Consider the following 26,444-nt stretch of genomic DNA (forward strand, 5'->3'; position numbering starts at 1 on the left):
CTGTGTGTGTGTGTGTGTGTGTTCCCGTGCGCGCGGAGGCGGCGGGAGGTGGTGAGGAGTTGAAAACCCTCGGCGGAACCCGTTTGGGACGCCACGAGTCTCCCCGGCTTCACCTGAGCCCTCAGGCCAGGCAACCCCCCGGTTTGGGGCTTCCACAAATCTCTGCAGCCGGAGATGCCGCGACCTGTGCGCAAGCGGCAGAGCGACAGAGGGTCTCGTGGCTGCTGCCAGCGGTGGAAGATTTGCTAATGTCGTTACAGTGACACCCACAATTTATGAGTGGAGAGACCGGAAAAATAGCCCTTCGTGGTGCTGCGCCCTTCCCCCGGGTGCATGCCGGCTGACCCGAGTGGGAGGGGTCCTCGGGGGTGGGGAAGAGAGACACACAGACAGCGAAAGAATAAACGTGCGACAGTCACAGTCTTACCTCCGGGACGAAAGGACACGGTTCCTAGAACTGAGATTTTCATAGCCAGTCTGCATCCCAGCTGTTTCTCCTGTAGGCTCTTTCCTGCCTAACACAGTCTTCTGACTAACTTGGACAAGACTTGAGCTGCCCCCCTCCTTTTTTTCCTCCCCTTTTTTTTCTTTCCAGACATTCCCTAAACTCAACCCAGGGCAAATCCAGAAGTCGGTACAGTACAGAGCTTCCATTCAATCGTGGGTGTGGGGTGGGGTGGGGGGAATCCCGTTTAGTTTCCCTTAGGCAGATGGATGAAGTAGATGGTAACGGGACTTTGGAGGGGTGCTTGGGGATGGCATGGGGTGTTGGTGGCAGGGAAGCGCGATTTCTCTTAGGTCTTGGTGCTGCAGGTAAGTTCCCAGATTCCCTCATGCTGAGCTGCGGTGGTGGGTGAGAGTGGAGGGCGAGCCTTGTCTGATTAAAGGGGAGTGGAAGAGATTAGAGTGGGGCAGGGGGTGGGGTTGGGGGCATGGACCCTAGAAGGCTCAACGGACACCTCATCTAGGTTTGTGTCTGTGCCCTCTCTATGCTACTGCCTTCGTGAGCCTTTGGAGCAGGGTGGTACTCCCTGGGCTCTCTCTCCCCTTCTTTTCACTCCCTTCTAAAATGTGTTTAAAAAGAAGTGAATATCCTTCTAAAATTAGTTAAAAATCTTTCTCTGACTTTTCATTTGAGATGTCAAAAGGATTAAATAAATGAAACTTTATTTTACCGGGGAGTTTACCCAGAGACTCAACGACATCTCGGGTCTTTGGCCTTATTCTAATTCCATGGTGGTAATTACCCTTCGTTTCTTTAAGTGCAATAGATTTATTGCCTTAGAGACTATGCACAGTTTGATTGAATTATTCATTTTTTTTCTTTGGTGTAGACTGCATCTGGGGACTCTGATGTGACGTGTAGATTTTTTTTTTTCAGGAACAAAGGGAATGTGGAAATGAAAGAGAGAGGGAGAGAGAGGCTGGCAGATGTAATGAGACGCGGTGAAGGTGTACGCAGACTGGCACTCCCACTCCTCCCTTCTGCTCTCACTGCAGCCCTGGGTAACTCGCAGGCTAACACAAACAGCTTTCCTCCCGCAGCCTGCCCTCAGTCACTGTAAGTACATCAGCCTTCTCTTATCAGCATGCAGATTCCAGCCACGCACTCCCCTAGCTTCGGCTTTGCACCTTAGACAGCAGAAGTACATTTAAAATGAACTTGCCTAAGCCAGGAAAGACATATCTGTAAAACTTATCTTTGATTTATCTTTATTTTGCTTTGAGAAAAGTTCATGCATTTTTACCACTTTCCCCCACCTCCTTTGTGACAGTGCTGCTGCTCTTACTGTCGCTACCTCTGTGGTCTTCCCAACAGGATGACGCACAGATTCAAATACAATTTAATGTTATTCTCTATCATTTAGAGCCGAGGGACAATGCCTTGTCCTTTGGCTAAATGACGTCTTAAAGAACGCAGAGCATTGTTGACAGTTTGTTTTTTTGCTTTTGTTGTTGAAACACGAGTTCCAACCTCTTGAGGCAGAGTCCCAAGGGCGCTGTTATTTGGGAGTTCGGGTTATTTGGTTACACCAAACTGAAATGAAGCGCGATGGACTGCAGGCGTGTTGTATGCTTATTCTCCCTGTTTAAGGAAACAATTGCTAAAACTTTTCTTCGTGCTGTAATTAAAGTTTTCAACTTTTGCTTTTTTATACTCTTTTTTACTTATTCTTCGTTTCAGTAAAAGTCCTCATTCGTCGTGTCTTGGAAGTAAAAAACATTTATATTTGTCCTATTATACAGTAGCTATAAAGCCCTTCCTGAAAGAAGTTAGCGACCTTACGATGAAGTCATGTAGATCTGAATTGTCCGCCCAGCTTGTGTAAAGAGACTATCAAAGCGAGAATTTGAGGTTGTAACAGTCGTTAGGATTTTTGCGTGGGTGCTTTAAATATTAACTTCTCGAGCAGAATTCAATGCGTTGCCCTTCCCAAGTTCAAGGGGACCTCTCTCCAGGAATCGCGCGCGCCTTGCCTGTGCGGGTTCGCGCCTCTTCTCTGGAGGTGCGAGGCCAAACTTAGCAAAGCCGAGTTGCCTTTACTGGTTGCCGTGAGCAGGGACACCGGGGCAGCACAGAGGCAGCGACAGCTGCGGGCAGGTAAGTGAGTCCCCATCCGCTCGTCCCTCCATCTCTTCCTGGTTCCCCTAGCTCTGCACCCGGGCTGTTGCGCCACGTGGGGCTCGGACCCCCAGGGAAAGTGCGCCGGGATCTGGCCGCGGTGCCTGGGTGTCCTCCGCTACTTCCGGGACTTTTTGGAGCCCGCAGGCCAGTGCGGGCCAGGTGGAGAGTCCCACACTAGAACCTGCCGCAGCGCTCTTCGCCTAGCCCCCTGAGCTGTAGAGTCACACAGGAGGCTAGAAAGAAAACCTTGAGGGCGCACTCCCGCCCCCAGGGCCACATGTTACCCCATGCACAGCCTGAAGTGCGGCATCAAAATCCCAAACTTTAGTTTCTTTACTTTAGGGATCAATGTCGTCACCGGTTCCGGGTTCGCCTCATCGATTTACTTTGGTATCAATTTATTAGATAAAATCTAAAGAGGATTTCTGCCGCTCCTTCCGGGAGGGTCCACCACGGCCCACTATGAGGGCCTTGGACATCAGAGATCTTGATAATGTCGCCTTTTTTTTTTCTTTTTGCTTCCGGCCAGTGGCCTGCATCTGGTTGGCAGGGTCAGTCTTACCCCCTAAATCCCCGAGTGCTGTGTGATATAAAGAGATGGATGCGCTGGTACTTGAAAAGCCAAACTTGTCGCTGCAACTCTGAGGAACCCAATGGCACCCCAGTGTTTCCTCGCAGATGTTTCACTTTCCTCAGTGGCTCTTCCCTGAGGATTCAGGTTTGGGGACTTAAAGTACCCCCTCTTTTCACTGCCTCAACTCTGCAGGCATTTAGGACAGGTCATTCGATTTTGACCTCTTTAGCTTTTAGAGAGATTTTTTTTTTGGCCCCTGTGGTTAGTTCCAGGGCAGGCGGCCCAAGCGAGTGAGGCTGACATTGGAGCGCTGCGCTGGGCCACATTATGCACAAAAACAAAACAAAAACAAAACCCAGAAGAGACTGGTCCCTGCCTAGGCTAGAAACACTGTCTCGGTTTTCCCCTTGGGTCCCGGAGGTCAAGGGGCACACCCGGCAGTTCTGGAAGCCCAGGTGGAAGGAGATGGCATGCAAGGTGCCAGGCATTCTCTTCACTGGCCTTTAGGCTCTGGTGCCTAGAGGCAGACTTTCCAGTCCTGAAAATGGCTGTGGTCAAGGGGGACTCAAAATCTCCTGTTGGGGACTCGCTCTCCTCTCAGCCAAGAGTCATCAAGTCACTTTAACTGATAGCCCGCAAGCTCCTTATCCTCAAGCATTATAGTTTCTATTGGGGTAGAAGCATCTAGCTAGTCCTTCTGCCCCACTAATCCCAGGTGCTCATCTCCACCCTTATTTCTATCTGTTTCCTTCTCTTGTCTGGAACTCATATGAAACCAAACATAGAGTATACTTTAGGAAGCCAATCTGTGACTGACATCTTAGCTTGTTCCATCTTCCTGCTTGCTTACTCTCTCCATTTCCTCAAAGTTGATGTAACAAAGATGAGGCTTTCTCTCCTTTATCGCTTATCACTTAATTTGTGGGTGGTCTCCTCAAAATGGCAACTTTAGATTGCCATGAACTTTCTGATTTTTCTAGTTATAATTCTGGACCCTCTCTCCTCCTGCTCCATATCTTCTTTCACAAAGTCCCTGTTTATGAAGTATCTCAAAGTAGCCATCTCACATCAGTTTCTACATAGAAGGACCTCTCCTTCTACAAATCTCTACAGGTTATGCTAGTATGTCAGAACCTCTCTCCCAGCTTTTAATCTCGATATAATTTTGACTCTGCACTGAACTCGGTTTCTCAAATCTAGTCAATTCCTTTGGGCCTGGGTTAAGGCAGGCCAGCCTCACCTCCAGCACACTGCCTCTAGTTAGCTCTGTGTCTGCTACTGTCAAAGCTGGTTTTCTCATCTATCTCTTTTCCCCTGCATCTCTATGACCTGACTACTGCAGCTCTATGCCCTTCCCAGTCCCCCAGCTTTTTTGCACTGAGATAAAGTGCCAGGTCTCTTCTTCTTTAGGCCATTTTATACTCCTCAAATCTTTTATCTACCCTACACATGCATCAAAGAGAATCTTTAATTTCTGTAGGTTTTTTTTGGGGGGTCTCTTATTAACATAACTTTCTATATCTGACTTATGTGTTTTTACATGCTGTCCTGAGTGACTGAAGTCTTCATTTCTACAACTTCCAAGCCACCCCTCTTGAAATTGTTTCTTCAAATATTTTCCTCTACAAAGTTGAGATAATACACATATATCACTCACCAAATTCCACATAACACAAACTTATCCATATAACTCATGTGGAACTATTTTATTTATTGTCGTAAAGGTATAATCCTTTTTCTTTGGTAGTTTGTACGTCTTGTAATTTATAATATTTTTAACCCATAAACTCCATAATCCACACATGGCTTCTAGAACATTGCCACCTACGTTTCCTAAGACTCTCCTATGTCAGTTGCTTTTTTTTCCCTTTCGTCTTCTCCTCCTCCATCTTTTAAAATAAGTTTCTCTTTTCTCATTTGCTGAGATCCTACTAATCGGTGTGTTTTCATTACCTCTGCTTCCTGCGTCTCTTTCCTTACTGTCTTTTGACCACTTCTTTTTATTTTCCTTCATCCTTCTTATTATTCACTCTTTTTTCCTTCTTCCTGGGCTGCTTCAGCCCCTGCCGTCCCGCTTCCCTGTATTTCCCATGACTCACTTCTGTGGTCCAGTTCTGTAGTATCTCAGTACTTCTTAACCTGCAGCCCATTCCTCCTTTCACATAACGTTTTCAAAGCACAAACTACCACCCCTCTATGTTCCTGTCTCGCTTTACCCTCTGCTTTTCTCCAGTTTGTCCTTTCTTCCTCCCCAGTTGTCTACCTTTTCCCCACTTCAGTTCGCCTTCCTCGTGACTCCTCCTCCTAGCAGCCCCAGCTCTAACAGCGCTCTTTGGGGGCTTTACTCCGCAGCCTCTCTCCAACCTAACACTTGTAACCATTCCCCTCAGACCCCAGCCCGCCCTCTTCTTTGTCCCCTTCCAATTTCCTCTGGTAGTCGCTTCACTCTCTCTTCCCAGGCGCTTTTTCCCAATTCCAACCTCCGCTCCCGCCGATCTCTGCCCTCTCTCTTCAGCTCTCTCTTGCCTTTGCCTCCCGCTCTCCCCTCCTTCTTCCCCCGGCCCTCCCCCCTCCCTCCCAGCTTCCCTGCCTGGCTCGCTGCCTCCCTCGCCTCTTGTCTCATCTTGCCTGTGTTGTCTGGGAGGGGAGCCCTGCCTCCTCTCCCTCGCTCAGATCAATGCCCTGGCCACTCACTTTCTGATGTTGCACGACGGGAAATGCTTTGAATACTTACGACATGGCCGCTCACACTGATTGCCAAGATTGACAGCACTAACCATCGCCTTCACTTGTTTCAAGGGGGAAACCCCTAGTCACCCCGCTCTGCGCGCACCTCCCTGCACCCCGGCGGCAAACTTCTGTGGGTCAGCGCTCCCCCCAGCCGGGGCGGGACACCCCCGGCAGACTTGAGTTAACGGGCTGCGTCGGCCGCGGCGCTGGGGGGTTCTGCTCCCTTGCTCCCCGGGTTGTGCTAATTGACCTAGCATCGACTCCCCTTCCTTAATTTTTTTTTTATTTGTATCTTTCCCTTTTTCTTTAATGCTATTTACTCCCGCGGCGCAGCGCACAAGGAGCCCTCCCGTGCGGTACCATCCTGGAGCCCGCCCAGGTAACCCGGACGGAGCGAGCGATCTAGAGATCCAGGGAGGCAGAGCGAGAGCGCGCGGCCCGTTTGTGAGCTACCTGTTGGGGAGCCGGAGGGGGCAGGGGCAGGAACCCCGGGACTGGCCGCCGGACCTCCAGCGCCTTCCGCTTTTGCCCTTCCGGGCAGCTCCAGGGTTAGTTTCCCTGAGCTGGGACTGAGGTTGGGGTCGGACAGGCGGAGGGACAAGAGCTGAGCGCGCGGAGCCCTGCGAGGGCGCCGGTTGCCGGGAGCCGCGGCCGCCCAGCTCGGGCGGGTTTCCGTACTTGGCTGGGGAGGGGAGGGGGGAGGAGGAGCGGGAGGAGGGCGCTCAGCGGGGCCGACGCAGAGGGGGGAGTAGAGGCTGAAAAAGGGGCCCGAGCGTCTGCCGCTCGCTGGTGGACGCGCAGATCCCCAGGATGCGTCCCCCTCTGGGAGAGTTGTGCCTTGTTCCGGAGGCGGTGACAGATCTGCGTGGCGGGCTCCTGGTTTTCTTACCACCCCCCCAGCCCCCAAATCCACTCCGAGAAAACACATGTTGTAGCTGTAGATAACTGTGCGTAGGACACTAAGGCAAAAAGGGCAGGGGAGAGAGACAACGCAACCTTTGACAACAGAAAGCTGTTATCGCCATCCTAAGTATTCGTCCGGAAATCTGTCCGCCCTCTCGGCCCACCTTATTCCTCCTCCTTCGCCTCCCCGTATAGATATTCTAATCTATATAACTGGGAATGATATGAAAAAGAAGTCAGGTGGCTTAGAGAATGAATTTTTAAATCTCCGTGAAGTTTGAGGTAGGTATTTCATTGAAGTTTGCGCAAGTGTGTGATGGAAGAAGCTTGTGTGCCTGCCCGTGTAGTTCTCTCTCTCTCTCTCTCTCTCTCTCTCTCTCTCTCTCTCTCTCTCTCTCTCTCTCTCTCTCTCTCTCTCTCTCTCTCTCTCTCTCTCTCTCTCTCAACATATGCGTGTGTGCTCTGTGAGGGTTCAGATGGGACCGCAGGGTGGTAATGCCCTTTGTTCCCACAAGAGGGCAGCATCCTGAGGGCTTTGTGAGCGCTGTATCTCGTTATCTGCAGGCTTGGGTTTGGAGAAAGTTATACCGAAACTTTCGAACTGATATCACATCTTATTTCGTGATATTAAAAAAAGAAAGACATAAAGACAGAAAGAAAAAGGACAGAAGTGAAGAAAAAAGAGCAAGAAAAAAAGGGAAAAACAGGCAGCCAGCCTACGCCGGGAGAGTCCCAGTCACACCAAGACTAGGGGGAGGGCTGTTTTAATTGTGGGTTTGGCCGACTGACGACTGGAGTGCCCTCCTCGGCTGTCTTAGTTGTAGCCGGAGGTCATGTAAATCGACCTTAAAAGAATGCATAAGCCATAAATTAAAATAAACCCTCACCCAAGGGCTGATCCATAAGTAGACAATATCCAACCTGGACAAAACGAGCTTCCCTTACGAGCCGACCTAAACCGCATCCCCCCAAAGAATAGAGACTAAATGCAAAGTAAGTTTCCCAGCGAATATTTTGTTTTCTTGAAAAGTGTTGGGTTGATTCGCCGTGTAACTGCGATGCCGCAGTTTCCCGGAGCGCTTCAGTGTTAGCCAGGCTCCGGGTGCGGGAGGTGGGGAGGACCCGTGTCGCTGGGTTTCTGGGCTTCTTAACGCTACCCCCACCCCACCCCCATTTTGGTTTGGAAACTTCGGCTATTTGTGGGGTTGACGCTGGCCTAGGGCGGGCAAGAGTCGAGGATCTCCGCGGCACTCTCCGCCGGGGTGAAGTTTCCCGAGAGGAGTTAAAAAAGAAAACCCGGGTCGCTAGAAAACCCGTACGCTTCCTCCTCCCACCCTCACCCCTCCGCCTCACTACCACAACTTTCCCGGGACCTTGCGCGAGTTGCCTCCAGTAGCCTCGGCTCTCTCTCTTCCTCCCTCCCACCCCTATTTTTGGACATGACTTTTTATGATCTCTTTAGGAATAAACAAACCGAATTCCAAGACAATCCGAAACCCAAGCGCTAATCTGTGGCTCTCTTTGCCCGGGACGCTAGGGCAGTCGTGCGGGCCCGGCGGGGGCGTGTGTTAGCAGCCTCCCAGCCCTGCAGAGCGCGGACTCGGCCTGGGAGTCCGCGGGCCGGCGCACACTCGCCGGCACGTTTCTTCCCCGCCCCGCGCTCACCCACCCCGCGTCCCTGAGCCCCGCCGGCACCCTCCGTCCTTCTCGGCGCCCTGCCCGGGGCCCGTCGCCCGCTGCCGTGTCCGCAGACCCGCAGAGACCCGCGGCTCTGGGGCTCGGCCCGGGCCCGGGGGCGGTGCTGCCACCCGCCCGGGGCCCAGCCCGAGCCTTGGCGGCTCTCAGGGGAGCTGTTTTTTGCTTTCTCCCTTAAAGGGCCGGTCAGAGAAGGGAAGGGGCTTGTGCTAAGGCTGCTGGGGTTGTGCTCAGGCACCAGGAGGAGCGGCCCGCGGCTGCGGAGGACCGATTAGCTCCGTTCCCGGGGTTGTTTCCCCGGAGCTCTGCGGAGCTTTAAGATAAAAACAGAATTGGTGTGTTTGGAGCTGATAAAAGGTGGTTGTTGCCGGCGTGTTTTGAGTTTTATTTAAGCTCTCTTAGGCGGATCAAATTTGAAAACGTTTGTTTTGTACGAATTGCGAGATATTGAATGCTGCCCCTATTTGGGGACTAAAAATAAGTCCTCGACTCTGCTGGCGGGGCTGGGCTGTTAGCGAAATGGGCTGTTCCGGGCTCTTTCTCTGTGTGTGACCTCCGCGGAGGGCCGTGCTTGAAGTTTCGTTCTCGAGATGGCCCGAAGCCGTTGCTGCAGCAAACTGGGCTGGCCTCCGGACCTCCCGCTGCACTGTCAGTGGGGCACTCGGATGACGTCCATGTCCAGGGCACTTGACCTCGGCGCGTACTCCTGTGGCCGGCCCTTCGCCCGGACGGGGCGGCCCAACCAACAGCCTAGTGGAGTCGGGATGCGCGAGTGCCCCCTCTCCCCCGCCTCCCCAGGGTCTTCTCTCCTCTGCCCTTTATAGTCACATGTCCAGGTTTTTCACAGGTCCCGAGGAGAACAGACACAGCCCCGCCCAGTCTATTTCTAGGAGGTGGGTTTGGTGAATAAAAAGGTCAAGTGATCGGGTCTGCGAACTGGTCCATGGCGAGGGGGGACTGGACGGACACCTGGCAAGGACCGCCCCGCCTGTTCCTTCCCCCCCCTGGCGAGTCCGCCCGCCCACGGCTGGTCTCCCCAGGCCACATTCTTGCGCTAAGTGTGAGAGGCTGTGGGAACAGCAATCCCGAACCGGCCAAGAGCCGGCGAAGCTGATCCCGCGATGGCATTTTGTTTTGAACAGTTGCTTGGGTTGACGTTTCCTCATAAGGTAAGGTGTCACTGGACAGTCGGCTGCCCAAATGCCACATGTATAATTAGCTTGCGCACTCAGCACCTCCTTCCCCAGGCCCGTAGGCACGGGCTTGGCCCACTCAGCTCCGATCTGGGCTGCAGGATTCCCCAGGGAGGGCCGAAGCGGCCAGGACAGCCCCGGGAGGCCCCCGTACCAGGGGAGACTCTGACAGCGTAGCCTCGTCTTTGATTTCTCTCTCTTTTTCCTCCGTCCCTTCCTTTCCTCTCCTCTATTTTTCGGTTGAGGGGAACCACTGGGTAGAGGGGTAAACTGGACACCAGCGGCAGGGTGCAGACTGAATGAGGGAAGGGGGTGCATAGTAAATCTGGCAATATACCTACTCTCCACACCCCGCCCACGGGGGAGGGCTGCTAGTGCCCCTCTATCTGCATTAACCCGGTAGGACCAGCTCAGGCTTGGCGTTGTATCCTGGCTGGGGTAGGGGCTTCCGGCTTCGAGTTGGGACTGTTCACCTGTCTGTGCGCTCTCTCCTATCCCTACCCCAGAGGTCTTTCAGCAAATCAGTGTCTGTGTCCTGATTGCAGCTACGGTTGCTTTTCCCCCTCCAGGCCTAGCCGCTTGGGGCTGCTGGTGTTCCCTGTGGGGCGAGCCTGGAAAGATCTGCTGTCGCTCCCTGTCTCACTGTCGTTCAGCCTGGGGTTCTTCGCAGCAGTGCCTTGTCCTCTCTGTCAGTACCCAGATTGCTTGACCTTCCTACCTAGCTTCCCAGACCCCAGCCTCAGGTCAGTTTTGGCCGGCACTCTCTGGCGGAAACCAGATTTCTGCAGCCGTGAACGTGACCTTCCCTCTCGCACTCTGTGCAGTCACCGTGGAATTCAACACTCAGCATTAGGCACTTTCATCAGTCTACCTTCTACCCTTTTTTCTAGGCCACTCAGATATGCCTGATACCTACTAGAAGATTCTCTTTATTTTAAAAACAAACAAGCAAACATCTTAAATCTTGCATAAGTTTAGTGGGATTGGGTTAGCTTTTCTATGGCAGCAAGAGTGCACTTTTCAGGTGAGAGGTGGGGCCATGGTTTTATTTAGTTGCATTTGTTTTTTATTGAACCAATGAAATATTTCATTTTCGTATAGTAAGGGAAAAGTTATGACTGAATTTTTAAAATGCTACCAGACCATAAATGTATGATCTATATACTTTTGAGAGGATCTTCCGGAATCTACATATGTGAGCACATGGGCAGTAGGCCTAATGACATGTAGATGTTTTTCCCCTACGTTTTTGAAAACCTCATAAATCAAGAGATTGTCCCACTTCTAAAACAACAAGAACAACAAGCAACTCTGAAAGCAAGCAAGTGTGCCCCATACTTCTTAGATCTAGTTTGTGGCCAAAGGCAGTTAGTAACCTGTATCTCGACAAATACTAGGTCATTAATACCTTGGGCACACTGACATCCTCTGTCACTTTTCTCATGAACTACCAACACCCCCTTTCTCTTCTGCTCTCCCACCACATTCCTTTATGTATCATGGTAAAACTAGATAGTCTTTTGTTTATTGTTTATCCTATTTAAGGTTGTTCTTAGTTTTTGTTTTGGAAGTAATGAGAAGGAACTTTCTCCTGGTGTATATATATATATTTAAATACAAAAGTGTATGAGTTTATTATTAAGGAGCAGGATACAAACTCCTATGTTAGTATATTGTGTAACTATAACAGTCAACATACTATAAAAAGATAAATGTAAAGATATTAATTAATAAAGCAGTATCAATCTCTATACTTTAAGCTGATTCTATAATGGATTCAATAACTGTTGGACATTTTTTCCTTAGTAGCAGAAAGCAACGGATATTTTTCTTAGGGAAAAGTACGTATTTAAAATATGATAACATACCTGGCAAATCCTTCTTTTATAAGGCTTTTAAATATATTAATTTAAATACATAAGTGATAAATTTTGGTGGCGTTATTGGGTTTTTTTTTTTGTCAGTTTCTATTTGACTTTTTAGAAGGAATATTGGGTTATTGGTCTCTGATAAAATTGCTACACATATCCATCTTATACTGAAGAAATTAGTGATGTTTTAAATAATTCTCTTTCAGTTAGCACAATAGGTACTGGAATAAATGAATTTTCTTTTAATAAGGCTTAATACACATTGGCTTTAACCCTTACTTTTAATATTTTCTATACTTTTCAGTTTTGTTCTGTAATATATCTAAGTTTGAAACAATTGTTAATGAGAGAATTCATACTTTTTCACTATTTACAGACAGCATTCTCTAAAAGCAGAGTATAGCACAACAAAAATTTTGGTTGACCTAAGAGCTATTTGTTGAAATATACTTTAGAGGTACATATATATCAATTGATGTTTTTGAAGTCAAGTGAAACATGCCATCACGCTAATGTGTCTTAGAGGACCATATCAGGCACAGACAGGTACTAGAAATGATAAAACACAGATAACATACAGCAAGATGATTTGCAGATGGGACGTATTATCTACTGTCATGAGGTTAGATGGGTCATATTACTGCTTTTTAAAAAATTAATCTAGGTTATTTCAGAGTTGTCAAGTTATATAGGTATATGAGATTTAATGAAAACAGATTTTATTATAGCAACTTGCTAGAAAAAATGAACAAATATTCATTGCTTTTTAGAGGAGGATGTGGACTATCTTTATATTTTGGATTGCTTCTTGTTTAATATGGTTCACCCCTATTATTTTTTTTTTCCTAATAAGGAAAATAAGGTGTTGACCACTTTCTATCTTCATGGTCACTCCACATTTTTTTTTTTTTTTACTGATTATACTGTGAATCTCAACATACTCAAATGAAAAATAAAAGCTGGCATTTCGGTATAGTCTATGAAAAGCAGTTTTTATTAGATGTAAGCACATTTTAAATGCATAGCTTGTCCTTTTCACTTGAGGTTCTTCAACTGTGATTTGAACATTAATTGTTTTGGTAAGAGTTATATCAGAAACTTTCATCATCCTCTCATTATGTATTCATTATTCGTTATAGGAAAAGTGTTTTTATTTTCCTTATTCTGTGGAAGAGGGTAAAAGCTTTTCAGTGAATTACTTTGTTTAGACATTTAGTCAATGTGGAAATAATTTTAAACTTGTGTTACGGTTTTTGGTAGAGCTTTTCAAGTTTTGAGTATCCATTGTCATAATCTGGATAAAAATATCTATTGAAAAATGTTGGTGGAGGTTGTAAGATGGACTATCATTTAAATCTACTACGGACTCTCTCACCTCCAAAAAAGGGTGCTGGTCTGTTTTTCCTCAAATCTGTGGTAGTCTCAAAAAAGGGAACATGAAACCCTAAAACCTCAGAGAAACAGTATCGATTCAATTCTTAACTGCAAATCCTTCATATCGTCGCTCAAAATATCCAACTTTACACCAATATTAGCCATTCTTTTTATAGTGACACCATGCTTAGTAAAAAACTTCTAAGCACTGAGGTCAGGTGTTGAGATTGGATTCTAGTTTATTTTTTATGAATCAGATAAAGATTTCTGTGCATGAGACCATATGTGAAGATGAGAGAACAAGAAAATTTCCATATCAAAGGCAATATATCTGAGGCTGCATGGTAATTAAAATGCAGTGGTTTGGACTCTGTGCACTAGCACTTAAGCTGAGCATTGCCGGGACCTTGTGCATCATGCAGGCGGTTGCCTCTTGCATACTTCTTGAAATACACTTATAATTTTGTACAAACATTTATGCCAGTCCACACTTTTCTGTGGATAATTTGTATTTCATCCAAACCATTCAAAGTAGAAGTTATTTTTTGAGCTACCCCCTCATTATGGCTTTTGTGCATCAACTATTTTTATGCTAGTTGTTTGTATTTCCTTTTACCAGAATGATGGCTTGTTTATATTCAGAATCGCTTCTTGCTCCTCTAAGACCCCTTGTATAGCACTCAGATTTTACTATTCACTCACACAAACTTTCATCTTTAGGAAAGATGTGGATTATTTTTGAGGTTAATTGTAGGTGCTGTAATCTATTATAAACTAATAAACTACATTTAAAAAATAAACTGCCCAGTTATTTCTACTTTATGATGCTAATGTACAGAGGGTGCCAAAAATTGTATACACATTTTAAGAGAGAAAAAAACTGTATTAAAATTGTAATACTCACTATATACCGATAACAAAAGATGACTACCAGTCATGTGTATACATTTTTTTGGTACCCCCAGTATTTAGTGATCCCTATTAACTTGCACAGTACGTAATATTGGAAAAAATTCCTTTTTAAAATGTTTAAAGATTTCGGAAATATTCTCCTTTACCTTTTAATGCCATGGAAATGTGTAGTGGCATTCTCTTTTTTATTACTTCAAGTGAAAAACAATTATTTGAAATGATAGAAATCTCGTATTTACCTAAAGATCTATCTCTTTGCATTTATAGGGAGATGTTTGATTCTATTTGTGAAGAAGTAGGTTAGCATCTTAGCCTGTAGTTATTTGGGACAGAGTAGTAAGGTAAACAATCTAACACTTGGTAGTTCAGTGTTGTATATATTTTAGAAAATTTTGCATCTTTAGTAGCTAGCTTGAATTTGCAGCTCTGTAATTTTCTAGATTTTCTATTTCCATATTTGTACTCTATCTGTGAACATTCTGCTTTGGCACACGTGACAAGGAATTCACTGGTATATTTTCTTTACCAAGCTCTCCTGGTCTATAAAGCCTTTTAAAGATTTCTCTGGATTGAAGCACCATGCATTGAAGAAGTCTAATGTGATATTATGGAATCCTTTAAGAGTTTTTGTGTTTTTAAACTGTTTTGGATCAAAATTACTTAAGTATATTGATTTGATGCTTTTCAACAATGATATCCATTTAATAAATATAACGTAAATTCAAAATACATCATATGATGTGCATATTAGCGTCTATGTAAATATTCTATATTCGTCCTTGATCTCTTTCTTTTCTGAAAATCTCACAAGATAGCCCTTGAAATGATCTATTACCCTTGCTACCTTTAAAAATTTGTTGTTTCTAGTCACTTTAAAGAGACTAATTGAATTGTCTATCTTTAATATATCCATTCAAATGGATAAAGGGACTTTAGTGCTATTTGTGATTTTGACTTCACTGAGCACAATCTGTTTCTTTGAAAGTAGTTATTTAAAGTCAGACAAAGGAAATTAAAGATACTTTGCTTTTTACAACTATACAAGCACAATATATGGAAAAAAGGAAATGCAACAGATTTTTTTTTTTTTAAATGACAAGCATCGGTTTCAAATGGAACTCATTTTAAGGCATGTTTGCCAATGTTTCCTTTTATACTTTATATACAGCTCATTGGGTAAGTGATTGAGCACTTACTAAGTTCCAGGCACCCTGAAGGGCATTTCTGAAGCCACAAATCTTTACCTTTTAAGAATTTTCTATTGAAGATTTTAATATTTGGTAGGTGGGGCAATTTAGGCACAGTTGTCATGGTGCTAAGCAGGTCATTGATAGAACTGGAGAAAAATGCTCCTAAGAGAGAATTGTTCTTTCTTGAGAAAGAATAGCAAGGGGCAGGAAGATTGTTATTTTATTAGAACTAATCTGCAGTTATCTCCATGGGCAATGAACCTTCTATGTAGGAGAAATCAGCCGCCCCATCTACCCCCAGTATAGCCGTAGTGTAATCCCTAACTGTCCATTTCTTCATCTCTAAAATGGGAGTAATAATATCTACATCATAGGGTTATTGTGAGGATTGTATGAGATAAATGAATGTAAAGCACTAAGTTCAGAGCTTGGTATAAAATGCATATTTAATACATGTTATCTATTACTGTTGAAGTGGTACTATACTTAGAATTATACAAACCTGGCTTGCGATTTCAGCTTCACTATATACTTGCTATGTAATCTTTGGCAAGTTACATAATCTGTTTCTTTTCCTCTTGCATGAAATACAGACAGCAATACATGTTCCTTCCTTTCTTTCCTGGAAAGGAGAATTCATTAGTATCCTGGCAGACTTGGGATAGAGTAGTGACTAAATGTAGGGTTTGGATGTCCAGCTCTCAAATTTGAGAAAATTCAATTGTAAGGACTAGAATAGATTTTGAAAAGTCATTTCATCTGTCATCCTCCATCCTCCAAGGGTGTATTGGTGACCCTTTACCCATTCTAATTAGTTAAGAAGCTCTTTATTTTGAAAGCCTGCAAAGAGGAGTTTTATAATCTTTGGTTATGTGTTTCAATGATTAACACTAGGAAGTTCTTTATACCCAATATACACATCTTAATCTGCTTCCGCTTGCTTTTATTTTAAGAAAAAAAAATGAAAACATATATTCTTCATTTGAATGATAGACCTGCATGTGAAAAAAACCAAAATCAAACTTTCAATTTTTACTTCTTGAATATTTCCTTTGAAATCTTATTTCCTAAATTACTTTTGTGACCTTAAAAAGTTGTGTAATCTCTTCAAGTCTTAATTTTCTAATTTTTTAAAGTGGGAGTTGTGATAGAATTTATCAGATAGGGTTATTGGGCCGATTAAGTTTGAAGATGCTGTATATAGAACTGTGCAGAACAGTTCTGGACAACTGCGTTAGGATTAATTGACGATATTTATGTGATCAGTAGTAGAACCCCTGGCATGAAAAGGGCCCTTAATTCTCTTATGTTTTATGAAACTCAGTTTTCAAAGTGCTTTCATATTCATTGTCTCATTCAATAAAAAGTAGGCAGGGTAGATAACCTTACCAGTCATACTGTCTAACTCCCTACTTCATGTAAATAAATGTTTTAGTTGGGTTTTGCTTCAGGATATTATTCACTACAAACAAAGCGTGTATGTCATAAATTAAGGCTGGCTTTTTTGGCCCTCTTTTTTTCCAGTCTCTTCTATATCATGTCAATGTTCATTTATTTTATCTTCATACTTATTTCCAGAGCCAAACCAATGCTGCATTTCCCATATACCAATGTAAATGAACAATGCCATGCTGATCAGAAGTGTTAAATGTCAGTTATATAGGTCTTTGATTAATAAAAATTAGAAAATATTTAACTATTGCATAATACGTGGGGCTAGTTGATAGGCAACAATCTTTCAAATTATGGGCTTTGTGAGGAAGGATTAATGAAAGGATCCTTGGTGGGGAAAAGATGGAAACGACTTGATTACAAGATTTCAAAAATGGCAATACATAGTTCTAGTGAGGACGTATGAATATGGATAATTCGATGCAGTGTTTTAGTTGCTACAATGAAGATATATATGAGCGCAGAAGTACATGTACCAAGGAAAGCTTCTGGTAGGACGTGGCTTTTGAGCTGTGACTTAAAGGATGGTTAGGAATAGGCTGTTTCAGGTAACATCCTGAAAAGCATTGGACATGGGGGAAACATTTGACAGTACTGTTGGCTATTCTGTACATCTGAGACATTTAAGTGTCTCATATTTGTGTTTTTGTGAGACAAATATAGATAGATAAAAAGGCCATGTCTTTCATTAATGTGATATGGCCATCGGCTGGCAGCTTAACCACTGCACTTCTTTTTCTTAGCTCAGTTTTGTGGTCAGGGGCATTGTGAGTGCATTTTAAGGTCTAGGAGAATTTTTCAAATTATTGCTTTCCTTGAAATATATCAAGTATGAAAATTAAAATAAGTGGCTTATTAGTATATGAACCAATGATCAAAGCTGTGAGTTAATAAAATCTTATATCTTGCACTGTACAGAACTTTGTTTTTGTGTGAACTGGCAAGCATGGTCTTAGAGAAAGGGCAATATCTGGAAATTTTTAGATCTGGGTGTTATTTCTGAGTTTCCCTTATTTGTTGCAGGTCTTTAGGTGCCTTACATTTATAATTAAGTTTTTCTAATTGTAAAGTTGGCATGTTCCATAACTTCTTTTTTATTGAGGTATAATGCGAAAATGAATTAACCTTCAGACTGTTTCAAATTTTTGAAAGAAATACAGATTATTATTATACAATGATGATGATGAAACAGAAATAGTAGCAGAAGCAGTAGTAGCAAAAACAACCCCTCTCTAGATAACTTTCAAAATAGGGACGCTAAATCCGTCCTGTTTTAGTTTTGTAACCTGGAATTTCATGTTTTCTAATAACTTTTTGAGGGCTTTTTTCTCTGAGCTCACGAGCCTTCTTTTCTGTTTTTGGTTTGAAAGTTTTCTGGTGTTTAATAACTTGTTTCTCCAAATTAAACACACCTATTGAAATTTTGCAGCTTATATGACTTTGACATAATCACTTTCTGAAAAGGGCTTGATGGTGACATAGGCTGGAGAAGTTACGGCCCTAGTTTCCAATGGCCTTAACCTATTGTTTCCCTTACCACTGCTTTGGCGTGCTGGAGACTCGCAGGGTTGATAATGCCATGAAAAATATGATGAAATCCCTCCAGAGCCCAAAGAAAGGCTCTGAAGCTGAGTAAAAGGAGAGAAAAAAGATGTGAAAGTTCTAAAAAACAGCTTAAAAACACCCCCTTAGTCATATTAAATTAGTTATGATGCTTTAAAGAATATTTTCCTTTAGGACTTTCAGTTGAGTTATTTAATAAGAAGCAAAAACCCAAGGAAAAAAGAAAATAAAAATTGAAATAATATAGCAACCGAACAAAGTTTGACTGACTTGGAACACAGCACATTAGTTAACTGACTCTCAGGAACGTTTTTTACTCTTGAGTCTAAAGATCCAAATACACACTAGAGAAAAATTGGACTATTTTAAAATTTCTTAGCTGTAATCTTTCCCACTATAAAGATGCATGTTGAAAATAGATATATTGAGGTTTAAAAATTTTAATCTCGGAACAACTAAGCTGTATATTATATTTAATTTTTATTTTTAACACAATATTTTAAGGCATTTTTAAAAGAAATTTTCAGCTTTTCTGAGGTTAGACCCTTTAAACTTTTACAGACATTTTCAGAGAATGCTTCCATTTGTACTTTTTGTATAGGTATGTTACAGGGTAGAGTCATGTATGAATACTTATGTGTTTTTAATTGTGTAGCATTTTGTAACAAGCTTATTTTCTCTGAGACAAATATATATAAATATGACAATTTAAATTGGGACTAGTGAATTTAGGGACTCTTAATCCTCCTGCGTGGTGGGGAGAGAATGAAAAATAGCTCAGCTTTTAATTATGACACCTTTGGACCTTTTTTTAAAGCACTCACCATAAATAGCCATATCTCAGTGGTGAAGTTTTGTGTTTAATTTCTTCTTTATGTCCACATGGAACACTCATTAATGCTATCAGGAGGTGTGTGAGGGAAATGTATGGGGAATTATACCCCTTCATATTGTATGCTAATGTTTTTCTTTTGAATTTTGTTAGCATCACTTTCACATCTTTGGGTTATTATGTCCTTTATTTTTGATCTGTCTGTACACTAGTTTCTGTTATTTAAATGCCAATCAAATAGGGAATTTGTATCAATTATCCTTTAAATTTAATGGGGCTATGATTATATAGTCTTCAGTTTTTGTAAGAGGGGCATTAAATTATTTGGTCATCCTAAATTGTCTCAAATGAAGCCTCCATTTAGTTAAATAAGTATGTTGCTAATATGTCTTAAAATTAAATATATTTGATTATTAATAAAATATTTGTTTGAATTGTATCAAATAGTAGCCCTAGTTGGTATCCTCCCTGCTTGATTGGGGTAGATGTAGCATTTACAGTAGCTGAGGTGAAAGGAACAGAATTTAAGATGTTTAAGGAGAGAAAGAAAGAGATCTTAGATGGTTTGGATAGCCTATGGGCGACTGGAAAGTATGATTGGTAAGGGTGAGGTTGGAAGAATTCCTCTGGCAGGATAATTTTAAGGCTTATTTGGGAGAACTTCTCATTATAATAGAACAGTGGTCTGCAAACATTTTGGATAGAGCACACCATCAGTAAAATGTTTATGAACATGTGTCCTAATACATGTGCATATTTATTTGAAATTCTAGTAGTCACCCCTTATCCATGGAAGATATGTTCTAAGACCTCCCGTGGATGCCAGAAACTGTAGATACTATTAACCCCCATATACGTATTATATAACCCATATGCTCGTATACTATGTTTTTCCCTCTGTGTACATACCTGTGATAAAGTTTAATTTATAAATTAAACACAGTAAGAGATTAACAATAACTAATAATTACTGTATTTGAATAGAACAGTTATAACTATATTCTGTAATAAATTATGTGAATGTGGCATTAATTAGTAAAATAAGGGGTCCTTGAACACAAGCACTGTGATTTTATAACTGACACCCCTATTAAGCGACTAACGGGCAAGTAGCATATACAGCGTGGATATGTGGACAAATGGATGATTCATGTCCAGGGTGGGACTGAGTGGGATGGCATGAGATTTCATCATGCTACTCAGAATGGTGCGCAATTTAAAACTTTTGAATTGTTTATTTCTGGGATTTTCCATTTAATATTTTTGGACCATGGTTGACAGCAAGTAACTAAAACTATGGAAAGTGAAACTGCAGCTATGGAGGACTACTGTATATACATGTACTATTGTGCTAATATACGCTATAAAAATATTCATAAGTAGATAGTAAAAGAAAGAGGTATATATAAAATAAGCAATTTTTAAATACTAACTGTGGTTCCCCCAAACCCTATAATTTAATATGCTTGTTATTTTTAACAGTCTTAATTTAACGCTTTGTGAGGAAGTGATTTAAAAGTTTGGTTCCAAGTTCAGTTTACTTTGCTACATGGTTTTAATGTTGCCACAGCTGAAAATGATACCTCAGAAAAGAAAAATAGATCTAAGTGGAAGAAGTACATCATTGTCTGCACTTATTAAATTGTTATACTAATTTATTAATCCAATACACAGAACATGCAAAAAAGATTTGTTATAATTTGGCTAGTAAACCTCTATCTAACCTGATGGCAATCAGTTGTTTTTGCCAATGAGGTTGAAGGTATAGCATTTTCATATTTTTAATAAATGGGCTCAAAACCTACTGAAACTCTTTGGAAAATTATTAAACAGGTTAGAATATTTTGCAGCCAATTTTTAAATCGAAAACAGATGAGAGTTTTTGTAGGTGATAGACATAGAATTTTTGGTAACAAAATCACACTGTGATAGAATCATTTCCAAACATATGTTTTCAAAATACTTTTTCATAGCATGAATCTGTTTTGGAAAGCATTTACTTTCTCATTTGATAAAATATTACCTTTACCTTGAAGATACAGATTATGTTTGTTTGATGCTATGTATGTATTCTTTCTATCTATCATCTATCTATCTATCTATCTATCTATCTATCTATCTATCTATCTATCTATCTATCTATCTATCTATCTACTTATCTATCTACCTATTTACCTAATCTAGCTACTTGGTAACACACGCACAGCACCTTGTCATCACATAAAAGGTCAACACATTTGGTACACTTGTTTTTAAGTTCCTTATCTGAAGTTTGGAAACATTGCCATGAGATAAGCAGTGGAACAGTGGAACCTCTGGGTGGTGCAAACAGTTCTCATGGTTACTCCCCATCTCATTTCAAAGCGTTGTAAAGATTTTACTACGTTTTACAGGTCTATTTTTAAAAGTAATTGCATCATCATGAAGTACTTGGCTTCAAAACATTGTGTCACAGTCGCCAGGCTATGGACGATGTAGTGCGTGAAGGCCACGGTGCTGTCTCTGTAATCTTATCCCTGTTTTGTTTCCTTCAGTCCAGCTAAAGCAGCCACTTCACCAGTGGTTATACACTTTGTCAGTTTTCCCTAAAAGTTACTTTTACTTAAAAAAGTAACACTGTTGAGATTATATTTTCTTTGGTACATATTTTAGTGGCTCACTCAGAAGTAACACTTTGCCTTTTTTAAATATCACAAGCTGAGGCATGTGAAAAAAATGTACATTTATTTACTTGAAAAACAAGCATCCTACTTAAGTCTCTTTTTCAAATCTCCAGCCATGTTTTCTATGCAATTTCCAACATTGCTTGTGGCAGTACTCGTTGCACAAACCCAGAGGACGTCATTTGCATTGCATTTTAGGTAAATGGTTACCCAGAGTCGTGCATGCGGCCACTCTGATGTTTGTAGCAAGGGGATATATTTACATTTCTTGCCATATTGTTTTCTGTTTATTATTTTAGCCATATTTATAGCAACAGGAAGAACTGCTTTTCTAATAGCATATAACTTTTTGTCTTTTGTAGTTAAGGAACTTCAGAAGAGGTTTCTAAACATTTAACATTACATTTGGTGAAATTCTGTAAAATACTGGATTGAGAATAATATGATTTTAAACACTGGAAAAATTGCAGCAATTGCAAAAATATATATCTATATGCTTAGTTTTCAAATGTCTTACAGATTATAATAGTTTCATATTCTTATTATTTAACATCTCAAAGTAAAATAAGGTTAGTGATACTAGATATAAATCTGTATCTCAAGTCATTTTCTTGGTAAGTGAAAAATAATCTTGTTCTATTTCTTGTCGATCATTGTTTTTATTCTGTAATGTGGTCACTGAAGGGCTACTACTATAGTGCAAGTGTTTACTTGGTCACAGTATTATTGTCACTAAGGCCTATATTATTAATATTATCCTCAGACTGTGGTCTCTTTGGAAGGATCTTTTTAAACCACTTGAACATTTGTTCAGGGTTAATTTAGTTTAAAACTAGATAATATTATCTATACTCAGTCTCCTCTCTTTTCTCTGGAACAAGATGAGACACATTAATATTTCACATATGGACCTAGAGTGTTAATCTGTATTTAAATTTAAGTAAGGATTAGTTTTTCTTTTAAAATAAATAAATATACACAAGTATATTTACATAGTGTACTCCTAGGAGGTGTGAACCCACTTTGGAGACCTCAGGAATATAAAAGTAAATGGGAACAAGAGCGAGGTGAGTCAAGGGAAAAAAGCATAGTTTCCAGAGAACACTCTCCTGGAGCAGGATCCCTCTGAAGAATGTAGCCAGTCTCTGAAAATCTGAGACAGACAGTGGGGCTACAGGTTAATCAGTGTTGGGGTTGAAAAAAAACACAGTAGTATGGCATTTTTATAGGGCTCTGATATGAGAGAGGAAGCAGATTTAAGCCATCTTTTATTCTTTAAGACAAACCAATTTGAGTCATTTGTTGGCATGAATGGGTCAGTGAGCTTCCATAGTTAGGTGTGTTTATCATGTTGCAGAAGAAGGAATCAAGTGGAGGATCACTAGTCGCCTGAATGCCTGGGGCTCTTTGTCGCTTCTATACTCAGCCTTCCTTGGATTTAGATATAATCAGGGCAGAAGCTGGGACAGGTAAGTAAGGCCACAATGAGGGAGGGCTATACGCTACCATTGTCTTCAGCATTCTCTTCTTTTCTCCCTTTCCCCCTTTTTCTCTAATTCGATATACTTATTGAGCAGTGTGGTATACTAGCAAGAGCCCAGGTTGGAAGCTTCAGCTCTGCCAATAAACTTTGAGTGACTTTGGCTAAGTCACTTCTTTCTAGGAATTAGTTTCTTCATTGGTAGAATGGGAACGTTGATGATCTACATAGAGTTTCAGCTCTGACATGCTGTTTAAACCCTTCTGGGATCAGGCTCTGTGCTGCCTCTTTATACAGAACTTTCAATGAAGGTCTCTGTTCTGTATATCACCCTCACAGCACCATGTCCACTCTGCCTTATACAGAGACAAGTGGCTAAAAATTTCATTTAATAAATGAATTTATGCCGGTGACTCATGAGCAAAACCTGTAAAATATTTCTAGCGTCTTCCCTTCACTCACCAAACCACTCGGATAGAGTGCATTTCCACCATGAGACCCTAGACAGTGTTCTTGCTTTCTACCCTAAAGTGGCTAATGAGAACTTCAGGAAGGAGGTATTAGCATCTGAAGGGTTGTGTCTGTAAAGGAGTTTGGGCTGGATGAGATCGGCAGGGTGTTGGGACGCAGCCATCAATTCATTGCATGTGTTTGGCCAGGATGGCAGCAGTGGTCAGTGCCAGGTTTTTTGAGTATGGTTACTGTCACCAACAGAGTTGGATGTCTGAAGTCTGCTAGTTAACCTCTTCCAGAATCTTCGAGTGTCCCTATCACTCAGGATGAGGAGGAGGATAAAGGAATCTCCGGAAGGGGGGTGTGTGTTTAGATACCCTCCCATTTTCAGTAAGAACTTATTTCTCCTCTTCCAACAGATTTTTGAAGCATTTAATAAATGAACAGATTTCAGATTTTCTCCTTTTCAGTGTCCATTCATTGCCACAGATGGAGGTAATATTGAGTAATGAAATAGATGCATATTACCAAACATATATTGGGCAATTGACATATATCTGGGTGTTTTCATAAGATCGAGAGAATAACCTGTATCATAGTTTTTGAGAGGTTTCAATATCCAAAATACACTTAGAAGAGTGACAGATAGGTTGTAAGCGCTCATTAAACATGAGTGATTATTATTTTATTATTTCATTTGCATCACAACTCTAAGAGGTAGATGTCATCATTTCCTTATTTTATAGACAAAGAAATTAAGGTTTGGAGAGGGAAAATAACTTGCCCAAGGTCACATAACCATTAAGTGGCAGAACCATGACCTAAATCCAGATGTCCTGGCCTGAAATCCCATGGTGTTTCTGCTGAATAACACGGCTGCCTATAACAGGCAAGTAAGTCATGAGATCTCCCCAGATAATCTACAAGCTAGATAATCAGGAGCTTGGATACTCAGAACAGTCAGGAGCTGAACATGTTATTATGTGATGTTGAATTTCAGTAGGTTTGCCAATTAAGGTAGTCCTTGTTGTTTTGCATGGCTGGATGTTAACTGAAACTCATGTACATCAGAACCGAATCCTTTCTTTGCATAGTTCTGATCTCAGCTTTACATAGTTCAGATGTCATGGTTTGATCTCAGTTCCTACAGAACCTTGCAAAGTGAGGACCTGACTCCAATTTGCACTAGTTTCTGTTAATACGGTGTAGTGCAATGTGAGGACTGCCTGTATTTCTATCAGCTTCACATTCACATACAGAAACTCTGAGTGTCTTTCCTCTGGGTGAGTTAGATGGTTCATTTCCATTTGATGACCCGTTCATTATCTTTTGCATTCTTTTACTTACAAGGTTCCGTTCCTGCTAAGGGAGAGAGCACTGTGTTAAATCAGATCTATGAAGGCCACTAATGATTGGCTCTTGGTGTACAGGCTACCACCTCTGACACTTACGGAACACAGCAATAGCTCTGGATTTTGATAGAAACATCTGTTTTCTTTACTTTCTTTTTAAAAAACTCTTCCCCACTTCTCATTACATATCTGTTTCATTCTGAATTGATATGGTTCTTTCTCCTGTTCCAGTAATGTAGAGGAAGGCCGGTTGTCTCTCAGTTGGTGTTTTACTACATAAAAAGTGATATATTGAGTAGACAGTGAGCAGCCATTAGACCAGAACTGGGTCTACTTAAATTTCTTTTTAGATATAGATGCTTACATTCTTTTTAAAGTGCTTAATAATAATTTCAACCTGAATATGGATGCATAGATGTCAATTTTAGGACAAGATAATATTGAGAATACTGGTGCTTTGAATCTCCTCTTGTCCCAAAAGTTAAAAAACATTCTCCTTCCTTGAATTTTTGTCCTACTGGCCCCTCCCCCATTTTTAAGATTCCATTTTAAAATCCTGTTCTTAGTTTTCTGTGTTATGCATTCTGAAGAGTAGAAATCATTTGCTGATCTTAATTTTATTTCTGCTACCTGTACAGTGCTGGATAATTGCTCTGGGGGGACCGTAGCTTGTGCCATTGTGGTTAAGAACATACGCTACCACTTTCTAGCAGTGTGAACTCAGGCCTGTTATCTTCATCTCTGTAGGCATCAGTTTCCTTATCTGTAAAATAGTAGCCACTCCTTAGTGTTGCTTTAGCATTAAATGAGTAAATACAAGTGCTTAGAACAGTGTGTGGCACGTGGTGCTATGCAACCATTAGTTATTATTCAAGTGAATGTCTTTAAAAGGAGCATCTGGCCCAAAGGAAGGAGTACTGTATTCAAAATACTTTATTGAAGGGGTAAAAATGAACACTACTAGGATGTAGTGTGAAATCATCCTACAGTGTGCCCTAGCACAGTGACTCTGGAGTACTTTTGAGAGATGACACTGTTCTATGGTAATAGGTACTCTGAGAACCTCTGCAACTACAGTCAACAAATCTATTGGAACTCAATTCCTTTATTACAAGGTCAATGTCTTCATTTTTGAGTGTCATCATTTGTGGCGACTAGTTGACTTGGCTACAGAGTGAGTTGGGTATGAGTTTTCAAAGAGCTAGATTTGTGACTGTAGCAGTCGTTAAGAAGCAGTGAACTGAAAGGAGCAGCAACTAGTGGGCAGGGAGCTCGAAGCAGGAGGCATCCCACAGGGAGGGCCCAGGTGCAGCCTGGCTCGGCCAGTGATTGCAGCCTAGATGTCTAGGCCCTAGAAGGTTCTTGGTGGAGACAGCTGGCTGAGATTGGGGTTGGAGTTGGTAACCTCTATTTCCCTCAGGCTTTTCTGATGCCGGCTCCATTGTCCTGTGGACCCAGGAGGCGTCCCCCCGCAGGACCTCACCCCAGCCAAACATGGCCAGGGATTGCAGGCTTAATCTCCAAGTCCCAGAAGATTCCTAGTGGAAGCAGCAGGCTGGCGATGTTACAGCTAGGATTTGA

General features: G+C 42.0%; 1 protein-coding gene across 7 annotated transcripts in view; it reads left to right on the forward strand.

Moving 5' to 3' along the window:
• The first annotated feature begins 1,480 nt into the window (after positions 1-1,480).
• SOX6 (SRY-box transcription factor 6) overlaps positions 1,481-26,444 on the forward strand; it is a 596,148-nt gene continuing 571,184 nt past the window's right edge. For 3 of the 7 annotated variants that reach the window (XM_033119775.1, XM_033119773.1, XM_033119780.1), the window contains exon 1: positions 9,573-9,697. The gene's annotated coding sequence lies outside the window, so the exon portion shown is untranslated. Of the gene's footprint in view, positions 1,562-6,287; positions 6,310-7,706; positions 7,827-9,572; positions 9,698-26,444 lie in introns of those variants that run through there. The other 4 variants (XM_033119779.1, XM_033119774.1, XM_033119777.1 and 1 more) reach the window with 3 other exon arrangements.

Source organism: Rhinolophus ferrumequinum, chromosome 11 (genome assembly GCF_004115265.2).
Source record: "Rhinolophus ferrumequinum isolate MPI-CBG mRhiFer1 chromosome 11, mRhiFer1_v1.p, whole genome shotgun sequence".
In the NCBI taxonomy this organism is placed as follows: Eukaryota; Metazoa; Chordata; class Mammalia; order Chiroptera; family Rhinolophidae; genus Rhinolophus; species Rhinolophus ferrumequinum.